Source organism: Opisthocomus hoazin, chromosome 31, assembly GCF_030867145.1.
Source record: "Opisthocomus hoazin isolate bOpiHoa1 chromosome 31, bOpiHoa1.hap1, whole genome shotgun sequence".
NCBI lineage: Eukaryota > Metazoa > Chordata > Aves > Opisthocomiformes > Opisthocomidae > Opisthocomus > Opisthocomus hoazin.
Window position 1 is genome coordinate 3,487,906 of NC_134444.1, and position 6,995 is coordinate 3,494,900.

Sequence of the window (6,995 nt, forward strand, 5' to 3'; positions counted from 1 at the left end):
CTGTCACTTCTAGAGACACAAGTGACCTCACAGCCCCCCTCACAGCCATTGGCTTCTTACTAGATTATGAGTTCCTGAGACACAATTGACCACCAAACCATCACCATCCTTGTGTCCTGGTACCTGGAAACATACAAGTAAGGTTGCTTCATCAGATTCATCTAATAGATTTCCTAGCATGATTTTGAGTAAAGAACTGTTCCTCACAGGAACTGCAGTAATTATGATGGTGTATTTTATAGCTCTACTTCTGTCTCTGCTTTGTCTTGTCCATCTCTCTACTCTGTCTTCAAACTGCTCTCCAAGGGAATAATTCCATGAATCATAGAATAAATCAGGTTAGAAGAGACCCCTGAACCTCATCTTGTCTGGCTATCCTGCTCGAGGCAGGATAACCTGATGAGGTCCTTCAAGGTCTCTGCCCAGTTTGGCATCATCAACAAATGAGCTGAAAATCCACTCCGTCACATTATACAGGGAGTTCCAAAAGACTTTCAGCAGTTTTGGCCCAAGCTTCCTATAAGGAGATTATGGGAGACCATGTCAAAGCAACTGCTAAGGTCCGGGTAGAAAACATCCCCTTATTTCATATACTTGTACGGGTTCAGCAATCCCTTCCTTCTCCTTCAAGTGCCTGGAAATGGCTGCAGGAGGACTTGCTCCATCACCTTCCCAGGGACTGAGGTGGCGTTGACCAACCTGTAATTCTCCCAATCCTCCTTCTTGCCCTTCACTGAAATTTTTAATGTCTGCTTTTTCTGAGGATCCCAGAGCCTCTCTGACCTCAGCAATACCTCACTGGAGGGTAGTTCAGCTTTTTAAAATGCACAGAGGTCACAGGTCCTGATTTACATGCTCTCTGAGTCAGACAGGAAAGGCAGATCCTAATGTGGAAGCTGGATGCAAAATGACATTTCTTGCTCAGCAAAATTATCTCCAGTAAAACAAAATAAAAAAAAAATCATCCCATGACAATAGCTACAAAAACTTCAGAAGAATATTTGGGGGTGTAATAACTTATGAGTGATATGCAACAGATTAAGACCAGTTTGTTGCTTCTAAAAAGCATCCAGTCATCAGTCTCCACACTGCACTCTTGAGCTCCTGGTTCCTAATGCTGTAGATGAGGGGGTTCACTGCTGGAGGCACCGCCGAGTAAAGGATTGCCAGCACAAGATCCAGGGATGGGGAAGAGATGGAGTGGGGCTTCAGATAGGCAGATGTGACAGTGCTGATAAACAGGGAGACCACGGACAGATGAGGGAGGCACGTGGAAAAGGCTTTCTGCCGTCCCTGCTCAGAGGGGTTCCTCAGCACGGCCCTGAGTATCTGCACGTAGGACAGAACAATGAAAACAAAACAACCAACAGCTAAACAGGCACTAAATACAATATGTCCAGCTTCCCTGAGGTAGTCTGAGTCTGAGCAGGAAAGCTCGAGGATCTGGGGGATTTCACAGAAGAACTGGTCCACAGCATTGCCGTGGCAGAGTGGGAGTGAAAATGTGTTGGCAGTGTGCATGAGAGAATAGAGGAACCCAGTGCCCCAGGCAGCTGCTGCCATGTGGACACAAGCTCTGCTGCCCAGGAGGGTCCCGCAGTGCAGGGGTTTGCAGATGGCAAGGTATCAGTCATAGGCCATGGTGGTGAGCAGAGAATACTCAGAAGAGATAAAGAACAGAAAGAAAAAGACCTGGGCAGCACATCCCATGTAGGAGATGGCTCTGGTGTCCCAGAGGGAATTGGCCATGGCTTTGGGGACAGTGGTGGAGATGGAGCCCAAGTCAAGGAGGGAGAGGTTGAGGAGGAAGAAGTACATGGGGTTGTGGAGGTGGTGGTCACAGGCAATGGCAGTGATGATGAGGCCGTTGGCCAGGGAGAGCCAGAAGGTCAAGAGCTGCAGCTCTCTTGTGTCTGCGAATGCCAGGAGGAGGAACTGGGTGATGGAGCTGCTGTTGGACATTGGCTTCCACTCAACATGGAGCACTGTCCAAAAAGAAAGAGACAGTGACAAGTTAGGGTACAATTCTCTGAGAAAAGTCAAAGCCCTTTCTCCTAGACTTCGCCCACGGCTACACCCAACCAGCTTTTACTTTCAAGGAGACCTGCTTTCAGCTGCATGGCTGGAGCTCTGGTCTGTGCCGGCTGAGTGTGCCATGATGAGCAGTGGTGCTGCCTGCTGAGTGCTAAGGAGTCAGCCCTGCTCTGCAGCACTGGGTGCTAAGGAACAGGGATAGCAAAAGGAAGTTTGAAAAGGTTTTCTGCTGCATTCAGGGAGAACAAAGTGAATCCTACCTACAAAAGGATTGCTGGTATGGTATGGAAAGGGGAGCTGGTCTATGTATCCGTCTTCTTCTAAGCTGCCCTGGACTTGCACCTTTCTAAGATCGAGAGCGATTACACCCCTCTGTTACCCTGAAAAGCAACGAGACACTGCTAAAAGCAGAGGGATGCACTGCAGATCATGAAATGACTCACCCTTTTTCAAAATCTCCATTCCCACCTTCAAACCAAGGACTCACATGGCTCATAGTGTTCCCTGGAAGCTGCATTCCACTTGGATGGACACCCCAAGAAGACGACCAAGGGTCCTAACCATGGCAGCTTATTAAAGGAGAGTCAGATTATTCCCCAGCCTCCAGGACTACATTGCCCAGAGCTTCACAGGTTAGAGGAAACCTGGCACACCTCACTGCTGTGGACACATCTGCATAGGAGGACTCACAAGGTCTATGCCTGACTCTGCAGCTGAAACTCCCATTCCCAGAGAGCCTGACAGCAATTCCAAGAGCATCTCAGCAAGGGTGGGAGAGGCACAGGTGGGCACTCAGGAAACCTTTCCCTTACCCAGCTCTGCACACCATTTCCCAGACATCAAAAATGCAGGGCAGTCGTCCTTGGGCCCTGGTCAGTGGGAAATGGGCGCATAGCAGGAGAGATGCACTTCATCTCTTCTTCTAGTTTGCTAGACGAGGAGGTCACTAATGGCCTAGACCCTATGGTCTAAGGGCTTTGTTGGGAGGGAGAGGAGACAAGAGGTGTGCTGCTCAGGGAAGAAGTCTGCCCTACAAGGCATGTCTTGGAGGTTCCCAGGTCTCCCCTGCAACAGCATTTCTATCAGCATCTCCCTCCCCACATCTCCTTTGCCTGCAGCTGTTCCTGCTGGGACTTGTTTCTTTGGCACCGTGCTGCTGTTCTGTCCATGCTCACAGACCCCATCCCAGTCCCCGTGGGCACAGCTCTGCCCTGTGTGTGTGCAGGGCTGAAAGAACAGGTCACACAAACCCTGGTGAAAATGGAACGGTGATGTTGGTTTTATCTGCAGGCTGCTGGGGGGTAAAGGCACTTGCTGAGGTTCCTCGTAAACCTCAGTGTGATGGCTGAAGAGTCTCAGCCCCTGCTCTGACCTGCACAGCTGGGTTCCCATTGCCACCAAGCTGAGCCAGAGAAAAGTGGAAGCTCAGATTCAAGAAAGTACAGACTCAGGCAGGAATCCCCTGCACTGAACGTACTCGTGAGAAATCCCTTTGGAAATGACCTGGTCATGAGCTGGCTCTATGAGCAGCCCTGACCCATGCATCACCCTCTCCACAGCTGAAGGACCCTGCCCTGCTGGGAGTCAATCCTTCCACCTGCATCTTCTCCTGTGCACCCCTGGCTACACACCCACCTTCACACCCCTACATCCATCCCCAGGAGAAGGCACCCATCATACCCTGTCCCTCTGATGATGCAGCAGGGAAGCCCTGCTCAGGAGCACATTCTCCTCCTCTACACTGGAGTCACTGCGAGAGTCGTCCTGACAGGTCTCACAGGCTGAAGGGTGTGCTGGCTTTTGGAGATGCCATCAGGAACACAAGCTAACTTGCTCTGCATCTAGTGACTTACTGTATAGAGGGCTATGAAGAGCTCTCCGCTAGTGAGGTCTCAGCTCAAAGACTTCCCACTCCCGTTTGCCTGTAACCTGCCTCAGCTTCGCTCCTTTCCCCTCGGTGCCTGCAGGCAGTGCCCTCAGCCCTGCTGGGCTTAGCAGAGGAGTTGCTTCTGGGCAGAGCTGTGTCTTTTTGCAGCATTGCTTGGTTGCCATCATCTCCCTCCATCCCAGAAGCCCAGCCCAGCTCAGCAGCAGAGGACCACCCCAAGGCATGACTTACTCTGTGCCCTCTGGGCTCTCTCCAGGTGTCCCAGGGGCTCCAAGGGAACATGCTGCAAAATAGCCTGGAGGAATTACTGGTGTTCCCTCCCTCAGCTGCACAGAGACGCTTAGTTTTAGCAGTGTCATTACTCCTATTTGAACAGAAGCTGGGCATGAGAATCACTTTTTTTGTCTCTTATTCATGCAGGACTGTTGGCGTGGGTTACGGATCCATTGTAACAATGTCACCCCAATATGAGTATTGATCGTTCAACGTTTATTAGTCAGCAAAACAAGGTTTATATAGCAAAGCAATTACAGCATCTGATTGTTTAGACCCCTAACCATATATAGGCAAAACTACTGCAACTCGTTGTGATCAGAACAGAGCTGCATCTCAATGCGGAAGCAGTGCTGTGGCAGGAAACGACAGCGTGTCAGGAAGGAAGTGACAGTGCGGCAGGAAATGGCGACGTGACAGTCCCCCTGCTGCAGTGTCCCGAGCTCGTTGCTCTACCTTCCCAACAGGGTTCCGTGTCCGCTGCTCTCAAGGCTCACCTCCGGATCGGAACCTGGGTTGCTCAACAGCACCAAGCTATGTCCCCCCTCTTCCAGCCAGGACTCCACAATTCCCCCTTCTTGTTTTCGAGTAAGCCAGGTTTGCTTTGTCATCTTGGAGAGAGCCTTTTTAAGACAGCTAAAGCAAATACATATTATAATTCCAACAGCAAGTAACACTATACATATGCACAAAATTTCTACAATTCAACTTTTAAGGCAAGCGGGCAGATTACCAAAGAGCGAGGTGAGCAACCCATCAAAAAAAATCCTCGTTTTGTTGTATTTGATTGTTGTGCTGTTCGAGCCATTGTAATTGCTTGTGGATGGACTTACTATGCATTGTAACTACTCACCTGAATCTCCTTTGTACCTCTGCCTGCACTATAATTAGCAAAACGAGTAACATTGCAGCTAGGTACCCCTATTAGACAGGTGCGAAAAGGTTCTGTTGCAGAAGCAAGAGACAAACAAAATGCTGACTGGCCCGTTTTGTTCGCCCAAGTAACCCATAGGTTTTGTCGGGGCTCAATGCGATAAAGGGTTTCTTCGCCTACTATAATCTGACAACATGTAAAGAGTGCGGCTAACAGGGTAACCGCTCGTTTTCCTGCCATTCCCTTCAAAGCTGATGTAAGCATCGCACTCTCGTCTTTCCCACTCCGCTTTGGGATGGCCCAAACGGCAGGCACTAGCTTACTTTGGCTATACTAAAAAAACTACTTACCCATAGGGTTTTAGCTCTCCGGTTTGCTAACCTTACCCACTTCGAGCAGCTACAGAGATAAACATTGCTTCCTTCTGTCTTGAGCCTTGTAACAATTAAAATGCGAGCTACGCTGCGCCCTATTAAAGGCACTGATTACACCGATGCTTCGCAAGCGATATTCGACACCGCTGCTATTGTTGGCAAGTGTAACAATTACATAAAACCCGAGGCTTACAGATCGTACAAAACATCACAGATGGTATCGGTGACAAGTACCTCGTGGTAACCACTCATATACTCTTCCCTCTATTCAGGTTATTTCTATATGATTGCTCTGTTTGTTAGAGTCTGCTTGTTGCTCCTCGTCTAACTTGTCTTGCTGATTCAAAGCAGGCTTCACGGCTCGGCTAGGCACCCAGACTGGACCGCGATCTGTGGAAACACACATATACCCTCGACCGTTAAATACCACTGGTACGGGTCCAGCCCATTCTCCAGTGGTCGGGTCTCTATAGATCACTTTAAACCGCAGTAAATTCATTGCACTATTGAATTTTAAGTTCTGGTGATGCACCACAACTGGCGGTGCCTCCTGATCACCCATAAGGCACAAATAGTTCAATGTAAAAAGAACTCGATGCAACCTCGGTTGCGCTTCTGTCTCAACCCTCACTGTTTGTCTAAGTAGTCTTTCAGCACACGATGAGTGCGCTCTATGAGGCTTTGCCCTGTCGGAGAATGCACAATTCCCGTGGTGTGCTTAATTCTCCACGTGAACAAAAATAATCTCAGCTTTTGACTGACATAGGCAGGTCCATTATCGGTCTTAATTTCTTCAGGGACCCCCAGTACTGCGAAACACGCAAGCAGGTGCTTACAAACCTGTTGTGCTTTCTCCCCAGGTAAAGCAATGGCCCATATCATTTTCGAAAAGGTGTCTATTGTAACATGCACGTACTTCAGTTGCCAAAATTTGGAGAAGTGCGTGACGTCCATCTGCCACAGCGCAAGTGCCTGCAGCCCTTATGGATTTATCCCTTGGCCTATACCTGGTCCTTGGTTTCCACATTTAGGACAGGCCTGTACAATATAACGAGCCTCATTCTCTGTCAACCCAAATTGCCTTTGCAGAGCTCTTGCATTTTGGTGAAAATTCTCATGACTCTGTCTGGCCTGCTGAAACTTGTCTACTGGAGGCATAGGGCATGCGGGACTGACTAAGTTGTCAGCAATTTGATTGCCGTGCCCTAGTCCCAGATCCCATTGGTGGCTACGCACATGAATGACACAACAAGGTACGGCCCGTTGAGACAGTACGGTCTGCAACTGGATAAACAGCTTGCCCAATCTAGGGTTGACTGCCTCCCTAAGCAAGGCATCCGGTATTTGAGGCACTATCGCGGCTACATAAAGGGAGTCAGTTACAACATTTAAAGGCTCATTTAGCCAATTAGTTAAAGCCCAGACCACGGCAGTCAGCTCTCAAATTTGCGGCGAATCTCCATCCTGTCCTTGTATCATATGATGACACCACTGGCCCCCTTCTTGCCAAACACAAACTGCCTTATGCAGCCTCCTGCCTGCATCTGTATAT

General features: G+C 49.2%; 1 pseudogene; it reads right to left on the reverse strand.

The window, feature by feature from the left end:
• Positions 1 to 372: 372 nt before the first annotated feature.
• On the reverse strand, positions 373 to 1,749 carry LOC142365061 (olfactory receptor 14C36-like; annotated as a pseudogene).
• Positions 1,750 to 6,995: the final 5,246 nt, after the last annotated feature.